Genomic DNA, 22,094 nt, shown 5'->3' on the forward strand with positions numbered 1-22,094 from the left:
AGAAAGCCTACACTACGCATGAGTAAGAACACAAACAGATAAAAGTGTTTTATTGAAAGTCAATTCAACAGTGGAAAGGTCAGAACTATTTGACGGAAAAATAATTTTCGGTGTTATTTATCACCAAGCAAGAAAAACAGATACAAAGGATAAATTAAAAAGGCGCTATTTACTTCGTTCTAGATATTATTTAACGTGTCTTCAAGTATATATTTTCTCGAGCAAATGAATGTATATGTTCTGAAATGTTTGGACAACACTTTTCGTACTCTCAGTTCTTAAGAGAATTTACCTCACGGCCATTGATAAGAACATCCACTATGAATTACGCTGTGGTCATTAAAACTCTGTTATCATTGCTTGTTCCTAGATTTTGTTACTAAATTTCGATTCATCTACGTAAAAATGGTAGTCCCTCATAACCTCAAACTCACGGTTCAGGTGTCAAATGGCACAGTAGACAACTCTCACAACATACGCTATTTTGGCACTGACGTGTAAACGCAGAGAGAGACGAGACAGCACAGGAATAAAACTCCTGGACGCTGCAGTAGACTCACTTGTCTCAGGTAGCCTACTGCGACAAGAAAGTCGATTGCGTGGAAAGGCTTTTCATGGTCCCTCACTTTCTTCTAAAGCCCGTTGGCTCGGTAGGAACCAGTTTATACAATCACACAGCACCGGCCGAAGATCCGCGGAAGTGGGGCAACCTTCAAACTTGTGATCAGTCGCTAACTGCATGCAAATGTTGCTACGAAACGGTAGTTAGAAAAGAATAATGGTGTAGTACCGCGACCCAGTCTTTGGTCAGAAAATTATTGGTCTCTGACAAAGGTACAGAGAGGTAGTATGGAAGCGCCATATACTGAAGTGATAAAAGCCATGGGATACCTCCGAAAATAATGTATCACCTCTGCAGAAATATTGAGCCATACAGCCTCTGTAGCCGTCAATAATTGCGAAAGTGTTTCCAATGCAGGATTTTGTGCACTAACTGACCTTTCGATTATGTCCCATAAATGTTCGACGTAATTCATGTCGGGAGATGTGTGTGTCCAGATCATTCGCCTAGTGGTGCTGTTCGCATTTGACGTCATAAGGAAGTATCTAAGAAGAGCAGAGACGAAAGGGGAATCATTCCAGAGACGATACGGATCGCAAATGGTAAAATCCACTGACATATTCGACTTTGACGAAGGGCAGAATGTAATGGCCCGGCGCTTGGGAACGAGCATCTTGGGAACGGCGAAGCTGTTCTGCCGTAAGCGTGCTATTGTAGTGAGCATCTATGGAAAGCGACTGAAAGACGATGAAATTTCGAGTAGACTAAAAGCTGCTGGAATCCACGCTTTATTGCAGAGCGTGAGTCTCGAAGACTCTGTTTGACATTCGGAGATCTGCGGCAGATCAGACGACAGAGCGCAATGCTCTTGTAGGCACAAGTGTTTTGGAGTGCACAGTTGAGCGCATGTTGTCGAACGTGGGGCTCCACAGTAGACGACCCCTACGCGTTCTCATCATGATCACCCAACGATTTCGTCAGTTCCCATTGTAATTATCACAGGATTAGACCGTGGGTCACCAGAAACATGCCAGGTGAAGCACCGTTGTTGTGGTTGGTCCTATCCGGATATGCTGTCAACCAGGCGAACAGCTGCTCGAAACATGCAACGCGCCACGGTCGCAGGCCGGGGAGGGGAGGGGGGGGGGGGTAGTATTATGCTAGGGGGAACATTCAACTGGATTTCCATGCGGTCTATGGTATTAATCGAAAGCACTCACCACGACAGCTGTGGACAACGTGAACATAGTTGCGGCCCAAACGCATTCCTTCATGCTTGATGCTTGGCCGACGGCGGCGACATCTTCCAGCATAATAACTGACTGTATCAAAAAATCGTGCTTCAGTGGATAGTGAACTCACGTTTATGTCTTTGCAATCAAATTCGCCTTATCTGAATCCAATGGGACACAATTGAGAAGCTAGCGGGCTCCAACTCCGCGTCCATAAACCACCAGGCAGTAATACGGGAATTGTGTGACCTGTGTGGGGACATCTAGTGTCACATACCTTCCTAAACCTACCAAGGAACTTTCTAATCCATGCCACGCAGAATTGCTTCTGCATTGTTCCAGGGGTGGAATAACACTTCATTAAGCAGGTGCTCATGATATTTTGGCGCATCAGTGTACGTCTGATCGTCATTTACGCTACTTTTGACGAGCACGTGTATCGTAGTTCGGTTCAGACCTGATATGAGCCTGAGGCAGTTGTAAGGATGAGTTCTATGGCCAAAAGAGACATTCGTCAATTTAAAGCAAATTAATGCTGCATCTGATGACAACGAAAGAAACAGAAGAATCCATGTAAAGAAAAACTAAAACTCACCAGTTCTATTCGCAGCATTCAGTAACTGAGATGATTCGAGGTATATGATGGAAACGACACATTAACTATCTACAATAAACTTCCTTGAAGATCAGCAAAGCGAAAGGTAAGTGAAGATATGTTGTGCTAATTTTTCTCAGTCATTTATTAGACGTGTAACGCGCCCTGTTATTGAGATGGAATACGTTGAACTTCAATCATTGAAGATGAAGTGGCTCTGTTTCAGTGTGGTTTAGTCACGTGATGTTTCATTGGTCTCGTAGTTTTTCTGAGAATGCATCACGAACAAGGATTATACAGGCATCTCAGGTGATCACGTCTGTCTTGTACTACAGATTTTTCCCTTAAAAGAGGCCACAGTGTAACTAAATCCTAGTGCCAGCTTGGTTCAGGCGTGGGAATGAACTTTTTTCTCCCTTGTCCTGCCAAATCAGACGACTTGTACATCGTACAGCATAGGTGGTCTATTTTGGGACAGAGAATTCTATTTCAAATTTCCAGTTTTCTCAACACAGTTTCGGAGAATAAAGTAGCATGAAAACTAAGCGTCTCCCGAATGGCAAGGACACTTTCCTGTTGCTTGCCTGAGGGTCATCCTACGTTGATGCTCGCTGCCTGGCCGGCTTGAGAAAATATTCCAACCAGAAAAGGCTGACTGTATCAGCTGCCAACATACAGGAGATGAACAAAAATACGAAAACAGCAAAACCACAACACATTACCATGCCTAATACGGTGTAGGAAACCCACTGGTATTCAAAACAGCTTACAGTCGTCTCAGAATGGATTATTACACACTGAAATGTATTATGAGCAAATCTAAAAGTTTCTCGATGTGCTCTCCAGCCAGCACCAAGTCCAGGCAAGCTAACGCCCCATGTTGTAATCAAAACGACAAGCAGACAGAAAGCCGACATTGCGGAAAGCAGAACAAACCCACAATATATTGTCTCACCCCTCGGAAGCACCACAGCCTTAGCGAGGAGAAGACAACATCGTTCTAACAGCACAGATTCATTTCGCAAGACAGAGTAAAAGTTTCACAACAGCATCTAACAGCCTGCTGATATGGCGGAAAGGCAACGAGCTGAAGCCCTGAAAGCAATACTTGGAAAACAGAGGGGTGGTGAAGACCGCTGATGAGCCCAGAGAAGTATGCCAAGTCGGATCGTTGCCAGCCAGGCATAGCGCACTGCCTCAGGTGAGAGGTAATAAATAAAATGAGATTTTCACTCTGCAGCGGAGTGTGCGCTGATATGAAATTTCCTGGAAGATTTAAACTGTGTGCCCGACCGAGACTCGAACTCGGGACCTTTGCCTTTCGCGGGCAAGTGCTCTACCATCTGAGCTACCGAAGCACTTCGGTAGCTCAGATGGTAGGGCACTTGCCCGCGAAAGGCAAAGGTCCCGAGTTCGAGTCTCGGTCGGGCACACAGTTTTAATCTGCCAGGAAGTTTCAGGTAATAAATATTCAGGCTCCCGAGCCTTGGCACGAATCTTTGAATCTTTACGTTCCAGTACACTAGCTACAACGTCGAGGCTGTGATATGCCGCTACCGTTCGCCAAGATGGCTTCTGCCTTCGAGACTGCTACCTATCTAATATGCTGCACTCTATCGCTGTTAGCTGCCAACTTCACAGCCACTGATGGGAACACTTCGAGACTTCTGCCTCTGGCTTGCTAACTGATGGTGTTAGCCGCACCGTTCATCTGTCGCACTATTTGGGAGGTGCACTAGCGACTGCTGCCCCAACTACGACCTGTAAGCAGTCATCGACATCCCCAGGCTTCCACGATGGAAGGGCTGTGCTGTTGTTTGTGTCCACACCGTGCAGAGCTGCTGAGAGATTTTCCGAGCAGTTCCCGTCGATGTCTACGAGAGTGTTCTGGTAATACACAGTCGCTGACCTGGGCAAAAACGCCTGCTGCACCGGCTACGCCGGCCGACAGAGAGGCCTGTCGACTGCCCGACAAAAGTAAGGGTCTCAACCCACACCCTTACAGGATAAATGCAGGTCCCGTATGGTTTTCAAGCGAATTTGTATCATTCTTCCTGTAAAATAGTGTCAAGTTCAGGTAACGACGATGGAGATGGATAGCCAGCACACACACTTCTCTCCAAAGTAGACTACTAAGGCTCAATAATTTTGAAATCTGAGGCTACGGTGAGGCTATGGTAGAACTGAAAGACCTGAGTCGAAACAAGGCCCCGGGAGTAGACAACATTCCATTGGAAGTACTGACGGCCTTGGGACAGCCAGTCCTGACACAACTCTACCACCTGGTAAGCAAGATGTATGAGATAGGCAAAATACCCTCAGACTTCAAGAAGAATATAATAATTCCGGTCCCAAAGAAAGCAGGTGTTGACAAATGTGAAAATTACCGAACTATCAGTTTAATAAGTCACGGCTGCAAAATACTAACGCGAATTCTTTACAGACGAATGGAAAAACTAGTAGAAGTCGACCTTGGGGAAGATCAGTTTGGATTCCGTAGAAATATTGGAACTCGTGAGGCAATACTGACCCTACGACTTATCTTAGAAGCTACATTAAGGAAAGGCAAACCTACGTTTCTAGCATTTGTAGACTTAGAGAAAGCTTTTGACAATGTTGACTGGAATACTCTCTTTCAAATTCTGAAGGTGGCAGGGGTAAAATATAGGGAGCGAAAGGCTATTTACAATTTGTATAGAAATGGCAGTTATAAGAGTTGTGGGGCATGAAAGAGAAGCAGTGGTTGGGAAGGGAGTGAGACAGAGTTGTAGCCTTTCCGCGATGTTATTCAATCTGTATATTGAGCAAGCAGTGAAGGAAACAAAAGAAAAATTTGGAGTAGGTATTAAAATCCATGGAGAAGAAATAAAATCTTTGAGGTTCGCCGATGACATTGTAATTCTATCAGAGACAGGAAAGGACTTGGAAGAGCAGTTGAACGGAATGGATAGTGTCTTGAAGGGAGGATATAAGATGAACATCAACAAAAGCATAACGAGGATAATGGAATGTAGTCGAATTAAGTCGTGCGATGTTGAGGGTATTAGATTAGGAAATGAGACACTTCAAGTAGTAAAGGAGTTTTTCTATTTGGGGAGCAAAATAACTGATGATGGTCGAAGTAGATAGGATATAAAAAGTAGACTGGCAATGGCAAGGAAAGCGTTTCTGAAGAAGAGAAATTTGTTAACATCGAGTATTGATTTAAGTGTTAGGAATTCGTTTCTGAAAGTATTTGTATGGAGTGTAGCCATGTATGGAAGTGAAACATGGACGATAAAGAGTTTAGACAAGAAGAGAATAGAAGCTTTCGAAATGTGGTGCTACAGAAGAATGCTGAAGATTAGATGGGAAGATGACATAACTCATGAGGAGGTGTTGAATAGGATAGGGGGGAAGAGAAGTTTGTGGCACAACTTGACTAGAAGAAGGGATCGGTTGGCTGGACATGTTCTGAGGCATCAAGGGATCACCAATTTAGTATTGGAGGGAAGCGTGGAGGGTAAAAATCGTAGAGGGAGACCAATAGATGAATACACTAAGCAGATTCAGAAGGATGTAGGTTGCAGTAGGTACTGAGAGATGAAAAAGCTTGCACAGGATAGAGTAGCATGGAGAGCTGCATCAAACCAGTCTCAGGACTGAAGACCACAACAACAACAACAACAACAACAACAACACGAGGCTATGGTAACCAGAGGAGATGCGAGAATTCATCCTCGTGCCCACAAAACGAACCCTGGCCGATGCGAATGCGAGCTATGTGAAAAGTGGACCTGTCATTCTGTAATACAGCATTACTGTTGTAGAACAAACACTGTATCATGGGATAGACGTGATTGGCCAAAATGGTCACATAATCCTTGGTAGAATGCAACCTTGCAGAGCAACTGTGGATTCCATGGAATACCGTGATATGGCTGCTTAAATTACCGCTTAATTGCCATCGTGTTTCACTCTTTGAGCGTAAACTGGACCATAAGCAGGAAACAGTGTGAAACAGGACTCATCTCACCAACTGATATTCTTCCATTGCCCCATAGACCAGGTTTTTTGGCTTCGGCCCCACGTTTTCCTGTTACGGGTATGTACATCACTGATGAGTGGTTTTGGAATTCCAGCTAGCCCTGCAATTCCCTTTCTTTTGATGCTGACCTTCTGAAGTGCGACACATAGTTCTGCATTGACTTTTGCTCTTATTTTTCGTCAGAGTTCTCTTCAGTGACCGTCTGTCACGGTCACTCAATACACAGTTTCATCCGTGTTATGGCTTGGCGGATGATGTCTTTATACTTTCTCTGCATGCGGTACAAATCTTCGATACGGTGCCTCTTGAAACATCAGACACTTCAGTTACCTTTGTTGCGGGAGCATCCATCATATGAGGACCAACAACCCGCCCATATTCGAATTCACTTAGCTCCAGCGTAATGCACTCCCAACCACACAGAACACTGTTCTGACCACGATTGATTCTTGCAACTTGTTGAGTACATTGCACAGATGCCGTTCGTGGTCAGACACAACAGAACAACCTGCAGGCTTGGCTAGCATTTGCGTTTTTATTTAAGAATGAATTTCTGGCGTTGTTTCCATATTTTTGTCCAAACCCTGTAGTTCTTAAATTTTGCATTACACATGTAAATTACAATTCTTCGGAACAGTTCTTTCCAAATAATGTCTCTCACTGAATTGAAATTTCTTGTAAGGTATTTTAAAGCGGACCTAAGCAAATTATAATTATCAAAAACTGAAATACACATTATTGACGTTCCATAATAATATTAAAATATCTTGTAAGGTATTTTAAAGCGTACCTAAGCAAATTATTATTATCAAAAACTGAAATACTCATTATTGATGTTCCACAATAATATTTCGTTATGAACCAGTTTTCGGCTTTTTAGGCCACCTTCGACAACTTAAGACTAGAGTGACAGTGCACACAATACCTTTTACGACTATATGTCTGTACGAAAAACACACGGATTATGAAGTACACAAAGAAGCTATGGACAAATTGACCTTATACAGCATTGTACTCAAGTTTAAAAGAAGGAGAATGTACACGCCAGAATAATGCACAGGTGAGTACTGGCGCAGAATACTATGTTATATGGATAAAAAAGCTGGTGAATGTGATGAACGAGCAAAAAAGGAGAGAGGATGGCGCCAGAGATGAGGAAGGAGCCAATGGAATGTGAGTGGGGAACAGTTATACTATTTACAATAAGCGTATCATGTTATGGGTAGAACAATATCAATAGGCTGCTGGTATTTTAGCAAGGGTGAATAATGAAACTGTGTATGATCGTTAAGGATTCTGTGCATTAACAGCCAGAATTTCAAGTGATGGTAGTTTCCTGCCTTTATTTCCTCTAGGAAGAACACCACATTTAATATCGTAAGAATGACATTCATTCAGAGCATGTTCAGCGAAAGTGGACTCTCTTTCATTTGCAGTCTCCTACTCCTTTCGTTTTCAATCAGTCTGATGTATCGACTATCTGTTTAGTCTTAACTTGTCTGAAAATAGCCTAAAAAGCCATTTCATAACCAACTATAAAAAAAATTTATTATGCAACATCTGTACAGTGTATTTCAGTTTTTAATTTGTCCCTGTTCCTCCAAGTACCGATGGAATATTCCATAAATGTGACATTATTATAACAAAATTAAAACATTTTATGTATTTTAATATTACTATCATTTCTGTGAAATGTTGACAGTCAGGACTAATTATATTGGGGAAAGGGAGGCGGGCGGGCAAAGAGGAGGAGGAGATTAGTGCTTAACATCCCGTCGACGACAAGGTCATTAGAGACGAAGTAGTGGCTCGGGTTAGGGAAGGATGGGGCGGAAATCGGCTGTGCCCTTTCAAAGAAACCACCCCGGAATTTGCCTTCAGCGAGTTAGGGAAATCATGGCGAACCTAAATCTGGATGGCCGGGCGCGGATTTGAACCGACGTCCTCCCGAATGCGAATCCAGTGTGCTAACCACTGTGCCACCTCGCTCGGCGCGGTAGAGCAAAACAAACTGTGAGCACACACCCCCTTCCTTTCCACCGGTAAGAGTCGAACCCAGGACTCGCACTTGGCCACAAATAGCGTGAAACCGCTCTGTAAATAGTGTGCGAGTTGTATTCATGTGTCTACTGAGCTACAGTTATTATGCGACAGGTTAACGTGAGAATAGTGACGTTAAGGTTCTTATTTTATACGTCTGTGACGATCCATTATAGGCGCAGTGCGAGTGTAATATCTCTTTATATACTACTAATTATCCCTGCACAATTCTATGAGTGAATTACGTTTCCTACTTGACGATCTACGAGGTGCATTCAAGTTCTAAGGCCTCCGATTTCTTTTTTTTCTAATTAACTACTCACCCGAAATCGATGAAACTGGCGTTACTTCTCGACGTAATCGCCCTGCAGACGTACACATTTTTCACGACGCTGACGCCATGATTTCATGGCAGCGGCGAAGGCTTCTTTAGGAGTCTGTTTTGACCACTGGAAAATCGCTGAAGCAATAGCAACACGGCTGGTGAATGTGCGGCCACGGGGAGTGTCTTTCATTGTTGGAAAAAGCCAATTGTCACTAGGAGCCAGGTCAGGTGAGTAGGGAGCATGAGGAATCACTTCAAAGTTGTTATCACGAAGAAACTGTTGCGTAACGTTAGCTCGATGTGCGGGTACGTTGTCTTGGTGAAACAGCACACGCGCAGCCCTTCCCGGACGTTTTTGTTGCAGTGCAGGAAGGAATTTGTTCTTCAAAACATTTTCGTAGGATGCACCTGTTACCGTAGTGCCGTTTGGAACGCAATGGGTAAGGATTACGCCCTCGCTGTCCCAGAACACGGACACCATCAATTTTTCAGCACTGGCGGTTACTCGAAATTTTTTTGGTGGCGGTGAATCTGTGCGCTTCCATTGAGCTGACTGGCGCTTTGTTTCTGGATTGAAAAATGGCATCCACGTCTCATCCATTGTCACAACCGACGTAAAGAAAGTCCCATTCATGCTGTTGTTGCGCGTCAACATTGCTTGGCAACATGCCACACGGGCAGCCGTGTGGTCATCTGTCAGCCATCGTGGCACCCACCTGGGTGACACTTTTCGCATTTTCAGGTCGTCATGCAGGATTGTGTGCACAGAACCCACAGAAATGACAACTCTGGAGGCGATCTGTTCAACAGTCATTCGGCGATCCCCCAAAACAATTCTCTCCACTTTCTCGATCATGTCGTCACACCGGCTTGTGCGAGCCCGAGGTTGTTGCGGTTTGTTGTCACACGATGTTCTGCCTTCATTAAACTGTCGCACCCACGAACGCACTTTCGACACATCCATAACTCCATCACCATATGTCTCCTTCAACTGTCGATGAATTTCAATTGGTTTCACACCACGCAAATTTAGAAAACGAATGATTGCATACTGTTCAAGTAAGGAAAACGTCGCTATTTTAAGTATTTAAAACAGTTCTCATTCTCGCCGCTGGCGGTAAAATTCCATCTGCCGTATGGTGCTGCCATCTCTGGGACGTATTGACAATGAACGCGGCCTCATTTTAAAACAATGCGCATGTCTCTATCTCTTTCCAGTCCGCAGAAAAAAAAATCAGAGGCCTTAGAAATTGAACGCACCTCGTATATACTCCCAGAATCGATGCGCAAAGTAGTACAGTACTATTACTATTCCATGAGCGCATAATTACTCTTTGTGATATTCTCTCTGGTATGTTGAGAGGACTTCTAGGATCTTCTCCGTGTCTAATAGCAGCATTGAATAATTTTAATTTTGCTATCGCGATTACTGGAAGAAAGAGATTGAAAATATATTGTATGCTACTCAAGAAAATATATACTGAGCATTTACATCAAAGGTGTCTAAGGAATTTCATTATATATGTACTCTCTAATTGGAAATTTGCACGGAGGTGTCGTTTCGTTGGAACTTCCGATAGATTGGAAACGAACCTGTAATTATTAGATCCAAGAGCTCCATTCTTTCATCGGATAATTAAACTCCATCAAAGCAAACTTTCCGCTTGATCTGAGGTTTCCCGACTGACTACGCAACGCAAGAAAACCAAGACATATTATTTACACAGGATTGCAGATCGTTTCGTATCATCGAGACTGCGGACAAGGAGAGTCATCGTCCGATTCTGATTAAAGCTTAATTATAACTTTCTTGGGCGACTGTGATGACTGTGATATGGCTGCTTATGAATGAGCTCATTAAAAAATACTAATAACTAACTTTCCTCCTCACCAACAACCAGTATAAACACAATATTAATTAAAATTATATTGGCGCCAGTGTGACAGGACCCTCTTGGATTGTTCTATAATACATATATTTTCCGTTTCATGATAAACTACGTGAACGAGCTGGAACTAAGCTGCAGAGATATCCTGTGCTGACAGTAAAAGTTGCCGACGGGAAAGGATTCACCTACTAGACAAGAATTGCACTCCAGATAAAGGCCAGAACAAACCAATTTTTAATCGAGGATAGAGCACGCAATAAAATGGTACGACTGAAGCTCGTTGTTTGATGCTATAAAGTCCTCCTGAGCCAACTGTGACTGTGGAGAGAACTCAATAATGAAACTGTGAGGAGTAAGAGGTTTAGTATTAATGAGATATCTGTATGTTACTCAAATAAGATGCAAGCTTTCCGAAGGAAAAGAATGGCTCACCATAGTCTGCCATCCTGAGAACAGTAGCCGCCAGCACTGACACGTCCTGCTCCCTGCTGTTTGCGAGACTCTTTGCGCTCTCGTGATTAACAACCGAGATTCTGCCTTGACAGCAAAAGTTACAGCTCCAGTATTACGCCTTCAGCTCTTGTTTGCGACCATTATGAGCAACTTTTTTTCATTCATTTCGCACCTTCATTATTGAATCTTCTCTTTTTTCGCGGTTACAGGCATAAAATCCCTTTATCAGGGTCTGTGTTTCCTTTTTTTTAAATTTCATATTTATGCAACTGGTGTACGTTACTTAATACTAAGCCGCATCTACACCTAACTACTTGTGCTGCCTCAAGCACTGCTGGTTACTTTCCCATTCCAATCACAGAAGCAGCTGGGGTGGGAAAACTCCCTGTGCAGTTCTGCATCATCTACATACTCCACACGCCACCATATGGCACATGGCGGACAGTACGTTGTACCATTGCTATGCATTACTCTTCCTGTTCCATTAGCAAATTCAGCAAGGGAAGAACAATTGTTTATATTGTCTAATCAAAAGTATCCGGACACTCGTATGTAATGTGGAACTGGCGACTAGACGTCACAAGAGGCGTACCCGCCGGTACAAAAGAAAGTGTTGTCAGTTCAAAAATGGTTCAAATGGCTCTGAGCACTATGGGACTTAACTTCTGAGGTCATCAGTCCGCTAGAACTTAGAACTACTTAAACGTAACTAACCTAAGGACATCACACACATCCATGCCCGGGGCAGGATTCGAACCTGCGATCGTAGCGGTCGCGCGGTTCCAGACTGTAGCGCCTAGAACCGCTTGGCCACCTCGGCCGGCTGTTGTCAGTAGAAAAGCGGTAACAGCGGTCAGGAGAAATCAGTGGCTTCGAACGTGGACTAATCATTGGACGTCATCAGGAACATTTCAACTCTTGTAAAGCTGCCCAAGTTTATTGTTGCTGATGTGACTGTGAAGCGGAAACGCGAAGAAACAACCGAGACTAGCAAACTGCCTTCATGTACATATGGAAGGAGACCCTCTTGCAGTGCGAATGTTGGTTGTAAAAAAGGAAGGAATCGCTCTTGAGTTCCAAAGTGCTACCAGCAATATAGCTAGCACAGTGACTGTCTGTATGAAATTAAAAAGAATGAGGTACAGTGGTCAATACTGAGCGACTCTTGCGTTGGTGTAAAGAGCGTTGCCATTGGACTGTGATGACTGGAAACAAGTGATTTTGAGTAATTAATTACATAATACTCGAAGGAACGATTTGGGTTTCGCTATTAATGGATAACGGTATTTGCCATCACGTATAGCGCCAATACGCCCCCTTATTGCACCTAAGAAAACGCTGAAGGTGGAGGGATATGAACACATTTTTCTGCATTGTGTACTGTGGGCAGTACAGGAACAGTTCGGAGACAATAGTTATTTCTATCAGCATGACAATGCACTCTGTCACAAAGCAGCGTCTGTGGGGCAATGGTTTGTGGACAGTAACATTGCTGAAGTGGACTTGTCCGCCCAGCTTCCCGAGCTAAAGCCAGTGGAAAACCTTTGGGATAAGTCAGAATGTAGACTTCGCTCCAGATCCCAGTGTCAAACATCATTAACTTCCCTGGTTTTTTTCCCTTGAGGAAGAATGAGCTGTCATTCCTCCAAAGACATTCAGTCACTTCATTGAAAGTGCCCTCAGCAGAGTCCATGAAGTCATTAAGGCGAAGGGTGGACAAAACCCACATTAATGTCCACTGACAGATGTCCAGATATCTTTGATCACATAGTGTATATGCTTCCACAGAAGTGCTGATTTCTCTTACCTTGTCTTCACAGTCCTTAGGTAAGATGTATGTTAGTGGCAGCAGAATCGTTGTGCAGTCTACCGCAAATGTCGTTTCGTTGATCTTTCTCAATAGTGATAGAAGCTGAAGAAATGAATTAAAATTTATGCCACAGCCAGAACTTGACTCGGATCTCATGTTTACTAGGCAGATATGGAAACCATTACACCACCATGAATTGAAGTTTGCGTTACGGAGGGCATCGGACAAAGGTAGTCCGTGCAGGTGTTAGCCATGCTGCTGTGGTACTGCAATGGTTAACACATCTGCCTAGTTAGCAGAAAACCTGCGTTCAACTCCCTGTTGTAGCACAAATTTTAATTCATTTCTTCAGCTTCTCTCATTATCGAAGATAATGTTGAGACTCATATGTCTGGATGAAATATAACTCCATCAGATAATTTTCTCAGTAGGGCTTCACAAAAAGAATGTCTTCAGTCCACGGACTCCCATTTGAGTTCGCGAAGCATTTCCGTAATACTCGCGTGTTGATCGAACCTACCGATAACAAATCTAACAGGAGGCCTCTGAATTGCGTCGATGTCTTCCTTTAATCCGACCTGGTGGTGATCCTAAACACTCAAAAATGGATAGCACAAGTGTTCCGTAAATGGCCTTGTTTATAGATAAGCTGTACTTTCCTAGAATTCTCCAAATAAACCGACGTCGGCCGTTCGTCTTCGTTACTACAGATCTTACACATTCGTTGCATTTTATATACTTTGGAACGTTACGCCTAAACATTTAATCGGCTTTACTTTGTCAAGCAGCACATCACTAATACCGAAATATAACTTTACAGGACTCTTTTTACTACTCATGTACATTAACTCAGTTTTTCGTGTTTACGGCTAATAGAAATTCTGTTGATGCCATCCTGTATCCTACTATAGTCACTTAACGACGACACTATCGCGTACACTAAAACGTTATTAGCAAGCAGTCGCAGATTGCCACTCACCCTATGCGTCATACTGTTTATCTTTATAGAGAAGAAGAGTGGTCCTATCACACTCTCCTGGAACACTCACGATGATAGCCTTGTCTGTGACGCACACTCGCCGTCGAGGACAACTAGCTGGGTTCTCTTACTTAACAACTCTTCGAGGTACTCGCATATCTGAGAACCTATTCTGTGTGCTGGGACCTTTGTTAACAGTCTGCTGTATGGTACTATGGCAAACGCTTTCCGGAAATGTAGGAGTATGGAATCTGCCCGTTCTGTTATACCAATGGTTCGCTGGATATCGCGTGAGAAAAGGGCGAGCTGAGTTTCGCACGAACGATTCTTTATAAAGCAGCATTTATTTGTCTACAGAAGTTTCTGTCTCAAGGAAATTAATTTTATCGAATTTAGAACATGTGCAAGAATTCTGCAGGAAACTAACGTTAAAGATATTGGTCTGTAACGTTGCGGGTCCGTTCTTTTACCCTGACCTAATGTCGCAAGTTTCGTCAATACTCTCTCTGTTCAGTATGTAAGCAGGTGAACGCGTTTAGAATATACTGTGAAGATAGAAGAAAGGGTTTCGCATGATGCAAGACGCATTTCTTGATGGGTAACATATTGAACTTTTCCTGGTATCTCTGCAATGCCATCGCTCTGACATACAAATGGGCTCTAACAGACTAGTTGTTCTTTCAACTGTACGACTTTTTCGTGGCAACCTGCTATGACATGTATGATCGATAGACAATAATGAGATACGCAATGTATTTGTAAGCAACTGCTTTTGTAGAGAAGCGGTATATTACCCAACAATAAACCTCGTTTTCATTTCTGACCTAACACTGATGAGATCATTCATTTGTGTCTGCACTATCAAGAACCAAACGAATGGCGTAGTGGTAAACGCTGGAATTGCCTTCCTGATTTAGATTTTCCGTGGTTTACCTAAACCGCTTAAGGCGAATGTTGGGAAGGTTCCGTTGAAAGTTCACAAACGACTTCCGTCCTCAGTTCTGCTCAGTCTCTAATGACCATACGTTGAAGGGACGCTGAACACTAAACTTCCTTCCTTCTTGAAATATACCAAGATTTTTTTCATCACACTTTATATACACACACAGCAAAGATATACAATGGACAATGCAGATGACCGACTAATGCTGGTCGTAGTAATTATGTAAGGTGGCAGAACAGAAGACCAATTTCGCACCTTACATAAGAGTTTTATACATCGTAATGGGAAGGTCAATATGACACCTAACTTACTTCGGCGGTAATGAGCAGATTTGCCTAAAGGTATGCAATGCAAAAGGGATGACACTCAACCGACGGTATCAATATACCACTCCCATATAATGCATGTCAATGAGCAGAAAGTGAAGCAGGCAACGAGAGGAAACGTCTTGTGTGGAGCCAGTGTGGGTATACGCATAGGCTGCACTCCGGGAGGCACTATAGAAAGCTCCACGGCAGGTCAGCGACCGGACAGGTGACGCATGCTGCAGGGGGAGTAACAGGGCCACCAGAAGTAAGACAGAGAGAAGGTTTGTAAAACTGCGTTTCAGAATGCCAAAGGGGTACGCACAAAACCAGTGACGCATTCGACCACGGGAACTGCAAGTGATGCATACGTGATAGACCCATGTAACTTTTTAGGTGTCTGGGCGTCTGGAGCAGGCACAAAAACGTCCGATTGGCAGAAACGCACCAGGAAGGAGTAAAGTGCCTAGATTTCGACGCAGTTCAATGGAAGGAGCCTATCGATTAGTAGAGAGAGTTTCCACAAAATAAGAGAAACGTTCCTATTGGTCGAAAAAGCCGTGACGTGGAGAACGAAAGAACCCAGGTGGGGAGAGAGTTCGGCTACGAGAAAGAGAAAACGGAAACTTGAGGGGACTCTTCTCTTCTCTGAACTGGCGTCAAGAGCAGAACAGAGCGCATAACGTTCTGTACGAAGCAGAGGAGAAATTTGTGTGAACAGTGCGTTCACAGTGGCTGACCTATAGCTAAAAATTAGCAGTAGCATCGTTGCGCTCCAATTGTGGAGAAACATACCAGTCAGTTAGTTAATTGTTCTTGCAAGAACTGAGAGGGCATTATAATATGCACGCTGCTCCAGCCATGCGCTTGTATATCGCCATAGTCTGAGACAAGGGATGAGTTCTTGTGTTCTCGCATATCGAGAAACATAGGAAGAGTTTCTGCTGAAAATTCAGCACAGGCTTAATTAGATTTTATAGGAGTTTCAGTGGGCGAGAGCAGACTCATCGTAGCTAAGGTAAATACTGCATGCTGAGGCGTAAACTCGTTGGTTCACCAGCTTGCGCCCGCTGTAAACTCGAGCAACCTTGGGTAATCTTTTGCTCGAATTGATGTGGAGGAGGCCCTGCCGGCGGTGATAGAGAGCACTGGGTGCACCCGACTGCAAATTGTTGCTCATGTCGGCACCAATGACTCCTGCCGTCAGGGTTTAGAGGTCATCCTCAGTTCGTACAGGCGGTTGGCGGGATTGGTGAAGGCGGAAAGCCTCGCACGCGGGGTGGAATCAGAGCTAACTATTTGTAGTAACGTTCCCAGAACCGATCGCGGTCCTCTGGTTTGGAGCCGAGTAGAAGGCTTAAACCAGAGGCTCAGACGATTCTGTGGAGATCTGGGGTGCAAATTTCTCGACCTCCGCTGCCGGGTGGAGAAATGTAGGGTCCCCCTGAATAGGTCAGGCGTGCACTACACGCCGGAAGCGGCTACAAGGGTAGCGGAGTACGTGTGGAGTGCACATGTGGGTTTTTTTAGGTTAGAGAATTCCCTCCCTAGGCCCGACAAGACGCCTCCTGAGACGCGGCAATGTAGGAGTAGGCAAAATGCAACAGGGAATAACAATATTAATGTGCTAATAGTAAACTGCAGGAGCGTCTATAGAAAGGTACCAAAACTGCTCTCATTAATAAACGGTCACAATGCCCATATAGTACTAAGGACAGAAAGTTGGCTGAAACCAGTCGTAAACAGTAATGAAATCCTAAACTCAGATTGGAATGTATACCGCAGAGACAGGCATGGTTGATAGCGATAAGAAGTGCAATAGTATCGAAGGAAATTGACGGAGATCCGAAATGTGAAATGATTTGGGTGAAGGTCACGGTTAAAACAGGCTCAGACATGGTAATTGGATGTCTCTATAAGCCCCCGGGTTCAGCAGCTGTTGTGGCTGAGCACCTGAAGAATAATTTGGAAAATATTTCGAGTAGACTTCCCCACCATGTTCTAGTTTTGGTTGGAGATTTTAATTTGCCGGATATAGACTGGGAGACTCAAACGTTCATAACGGGTGGCAGGGACAAAGAATCCAGTGAAATTTTTTTAAGTGCTTTATCTGAAAATTACCTTGAGCAGTTAAACAGATAACCGACTCGTGGAGATAACATATTAGACCTTCTGTTGACAAACAGACCCGAACTATTTGAAACAGTTAATGCAGAACAGGGAATCAGCGATCATAAAACGGTTACTGCATCGATGATTTCAGCCGTAAATAAACTCCTGGAAATTGAAATAAGAACACCGTGAATTCATTGTCCCAGGAAGGGGAAACTTTATTGACACATTCCTGGGGTCAGATACATCACATGATCACACTGACAGAACCACAGGCACATAGACACAGGCAACAGAGCATGCACAATGTCGGCACTAGTACAGTGTATATCCACCTTTCGCAGCAATGCAGGCTGCTATTCTCCCATGGAGACGATCATAGAGACGCTGGATGTAGTCCTGTGGAACGGCTTGCCATGCCATTTCCACCTGGCGCCTCAGTTGGACCAGCGTTCGTGCTGGACGTGCAGACCATGTGAGACGACGCTTCATGCAGTCCCAAACATGCTCAATGGGGGACAGATCCGGAGATCTTGCTGGCCAGGGTAGTTGACTTACACCTAATAGAGCACGTTGGGTGGCACGGGATACATGCGGACGTGCATTGTCCTGTTGGAACAGCAAGTTCCCTTGCCGGTCTAGGAATGGTAGAACGATGGGTTCGATGACGGTTTGGATGTACTGTGCACTATTCAGTGTCCCCTCGACGATCACCAGAGGTGTACGGCCAGTGTAGGAGATCGCTCCCCACACCATGATGACGGGTGTTGGCCCTGTGTGCCTCGGTCGTATGCAGTCCTGATTGTGGCGCTCACCTGCACGGCGCCAAACACGCATACGACCATCATTGGCACCAAGGCAGAACCGACTCTCATCGCTGAAGACGACACGTCTCCATTCGTCCCTCCATTCACGCCTGTCGCGACACCACTGGAGGCGGGCTGCACGATGTTGGGGCGTCAGCGGAAGACGGCCTAACGGTGTGCGGGACCGTAGCCCAGCTTCATGGAGACGGTTGCGAATGGTCCTCGCCGATACCCCAGGAGCAACAGTGTCCCTAATTTGCTGGGAAGTGGCGGTGTGGTCCCCTACGGCACTATTTGAATCAGTTAATGCAGAACAGGGAATCAGCGATCATAAAGCGGTTACTGCATCGATGATTTCAGCCATAAATAGAAATATTAAAAAAGGTAGGAAGATTTTTCTCTTTAACAAAAGTGACAAAAAGCAGATTACAGAGTACCCGACGGCTCAACACAAAAGTTTTGTCTCACGTACAGATAGTGTTGAGGATCAGTGGACAAAGTTCAAAACCATCGTACAGTATGCGTTAGACGAGTATGTGCCAAGCAAGATCGTACGAGATGGAAAAAGCCACCATGGTACAACAAACGAGTTAGAAAACTGCTGCGGAAGCAAAGGGAACTTCACAGCAAAAAATAAACATAGCCAAAGCCTTGCAGACAAACAAAAATTACGCGAAGCGAAATGTAGTGTGAGGTGGGCTATGCGAGAGGCGTTCAATGAATTCGAAAGTAAAGTTCTATGTACTGACTTGGCAGAAAATCCTAAGAAATTTTGGTCTTATGTCAAAGCGGTAGGTGGATAAAAACAAAATCTCCAGACACTCTGTGACCAAAATGGTATTGAAACAGAGGATGACAGACTAACAGCCGAAATACTAAATGTCTTCTTCCAAAGCTGTTTCACAGAGGAAGACTGCACTGTACTTCCTTCTCTAGATTGTCGCACAGATGACAAAATGGTAGATATCGAAATAGACGACAGAGGGACAGAGAAACAATTAAAATCGCTCAAAAGAGGAAAGGCCGCTGGACCTGATGAGATACCAGTTCGATTTTACACAGAGTACGCGAAGGAACTTGCCTCCCTTCTTGCAGCGATGTACCGTAGGTCTCTAGAAGAGCGTAGCGTTCCAAAGGATTGGAAAAGCGCACAGGTCATCTCCGTTTTCAAGAAGGGACGTCGAACAGATGTGCAGAACTATAGACCTATATCTCTAACGTCGATCAGTTGTAGAATTTTGGAACACGTATTATGTTCGAGTATAACGACTTTTCTGGAGACTAGAAATCTAATCTGTAGGAATCAGCATGGGTTTCGATAAGACGGTCGTGTGAAACCCAGCTCGCGCTATTCGTCCACGAGACTCGGAGGGCCATAGACACGGGTTCTCAGGTGGATGCCGTGTTTCTTGACTTTCGCAAGGCGTTCGATGCAGTTTCCCACAGTCGTTTAATGAACAAAGTAAGAGCATACGGACTATCAGACCAGTTGTGTGATTGGATTGAAGACTTCCTAGATAACAGAAAGCAGCATGTCATTCTCAATGGAGAGAAGTGATTTCAGGTGTGCCGCAGGGGAGTGTCATAGGACCGTTGCTATTCACGATATACATAAATGACCATGTGGATGACATCGGAAGTTCACTGAGGCTTTTTGCAGATGATGCTGTGGTGTATCGAGGGATTGTAACAATGGAAAGTTGTACTGAAATGCAGGAGAATCTGCAGCGAATTGACGTATGGCGCATGGAATGACAACTGAATCTCAATGTAGACAGGTGTAATGTGCTGCGAATACATAGAAAGATAGATCGCTTATCATTATGTTACAAAATAGCAGATCAGCAACTGGAAGCAGTTAATTCCATAAATTATCTGGGAGTACGCATTAGGAGTTATTTAAAATGGAATGATCATATAAAATTGATCGTCGGTAAAGCGGATGCCAGACTGAGGTTCATTGGAAGAATCCTAAGGAATTGCAATCCGAAAACAAAGGAAGTAGGTTGCAGTATGCTTGTTCGCCCACTGCTTGAATACTGCTCGGCAGTGTGGGATCCGTACCAGATGGGGTTGATGGAGGAGATGGAGAAAATCCAACGGAGAGCAGCGTGCTTCGTTACAGGATCATTTAGTAATCGCTAAAGCGTTACGGAGATGATAGATAAACTCCAGTGGAAGACTCTGTAGGAGAGACGCTCAGTAGCTCGGTACGGGCTTTTGTTGTAGTTTGGAGAACATACGTTCACCGAAGAGTCAAGCAATATATCACTCCCTCCTACGTATATCTCGCGAAGAGACCATGAGGATAAAATCAGAGAGATTAGAGCCCACACAGAAGCATACCGACAATCCTTCTTTCCACGAACAATACGAGACTGGAATAGAAGGGAGAACCGATAGAAGTACTCAAGGCACCCTCCACTACATACCGTCAGGGGGCTTACGGAGTATGGATGTAAATGTAGATGTAGATGTAGATCGTCTGTAGACTTGATTGTCATCTTAAAAATAGTATGGAACTTTGAACTGGAATCGGATGATTTATCGTAGTACTGGCCAACACCATAGCGTAATTGTAATAATAATTCTGTAAAGTAACTTCTAGTTAAAATTTAATATTGTTGTGTTTAGGATCACTTAACTTTCTAGGAGTTACAATTCAATAATGTTGTGTTTAGGATTAGTTCACTCTCAGAGGTCGAGGTGCATCGTTTTGACGACTGTCTTAACACTGTCACATTGTAAACTGTGTAAAAGCATGTATTGCCCTGACAAAATTGCAATATTAAACAATACTGGCAAAAGTAAAGCTGTGAGTACCGAGCGTGAGTCGTGCTTCGGTAGCTCAGATGGTAGAGCACTTGCCCGCGAAAGGCAAAGGTCCCGAGTTCGAGTCTCGGTCGGGCACACAGTTTTAATCTGCCATAAGGTTTCAATGTCGTTACAGCTTACACAGTTGTGTTCAGTCAAAGAATAAGAAACCACCTAACCATAATCTTACAAGCATATTGAGTGAATAATGTCACAGGGCACAATATGTCAAACCTTTCACAGAACACATTGCGGTCTATAGAACTCTGTAGGTGGTGATGAACCACACAGTCCAGTCACGTTAATGTGGCCACCGCCTATGTTCGACGTCAACGTGCAATAACCACTCACAGACGGCAGGTGGCAGCACTTTCAGAGGAGGCTATACAAAGCGTGTCACGGCGTCAGGGGGAGGGGAGGGGGGGGGGTGGAGTGAGTTCAAACAGTGCAGTCGTTGTAATGCGGAAATGGAGCGAGTTATGTGACGTCCAAAAGGACATGATCGTTGGCTTTCAGGCCAAGTGTAGAAGCATCTCCAAAACGCCTAAGTTTGTAAACTGTTAATGTTTCACCGTGATTAAAGTATACCGTGGAAAGCAAAATGAAGCTATCTAAAATCAGCATCGAGGCAACTGTGATGTACCAAGAGCCATGGATAACACGAATGAATGACGGCTGCAGAGAAATGTACGGGAGAATAGACGTGCAACTGTTGAGCAACTGACTGCCCAGATGAATCAAGGGGCTACCAACAGTGTCTCTTCAATGACCGTTCAACGGACGTTGCTGCGTATGAGCCACTGCAGCAGGCGCCTGTTCTATGCACCCGAGCTGACTGCTGTTCATCGGCGACGAATGCTGGAATTTCCACACCAGTACCGCAGTTGCACGTCCACTGAGTGTCGCCAGAGGGCCTTTTCACATGCATGACTTTTTATGCTCCATCGGACTGAAAGCAAACACCCTGGAACAACCGTCGGAAGGGTCCAGGCCAGAGGAGGGTTATGGTCAGAGGAATGTCTTCGTTGCATTCCCTGGGTGACCTCATCATTCTGGAAGGCACAACGGATCAATACAAGTATGGATCGATCCTAGGGGACCATGTCCACCCCTGCATGCTGTTTGTTCTTCCTTGGCATGATATCATCTACCATCAGGAAAACGCAGTATGTCACACAGCTTGCAGTGTATGTGTGTAGTTT

At 44.4% G+C, this 22,094-nt stretch overlaps 1 protein-coding gene across 1 annotated transcript in view; it reads right to left on the minus strand.

The window, feature by feature from the left end:
- LOC126299180 (organic cation transporter protein-like) overlaps positions 1 to 11,170 on the minus strand; it is a 206,389-nt gene extending 195,219 nt beyond the window's left edge. Inside the window, exon 1 of the mRNA XM_049990948.1 lies at positions 11,103 to 11,170. The gene's annotated coding sequence lies outside the window, so the exon portion shown is untranslated. The remainder of the gene's footprint in view (positions 1 to 11,102) is intronic.
- Positions 11,171 to 22,094: the final 10,924 nt, after the last annotated feature.

This window comes from Schistocerca gregaria, chromosome X (genome assembly GCF_023897955.1).
Source record: "Schistocerca gregaria isolate iqSchGreg1 chromosome X, iqSchGreg1.2, whole genome shotgun sequence".
NCBI classification, from domain to species: Eukaryota; Metazoa; Arthropoda; class Insecta; order Orthoptera; family Acrididae; genus Schistocerca; species Schistocerca gregaria.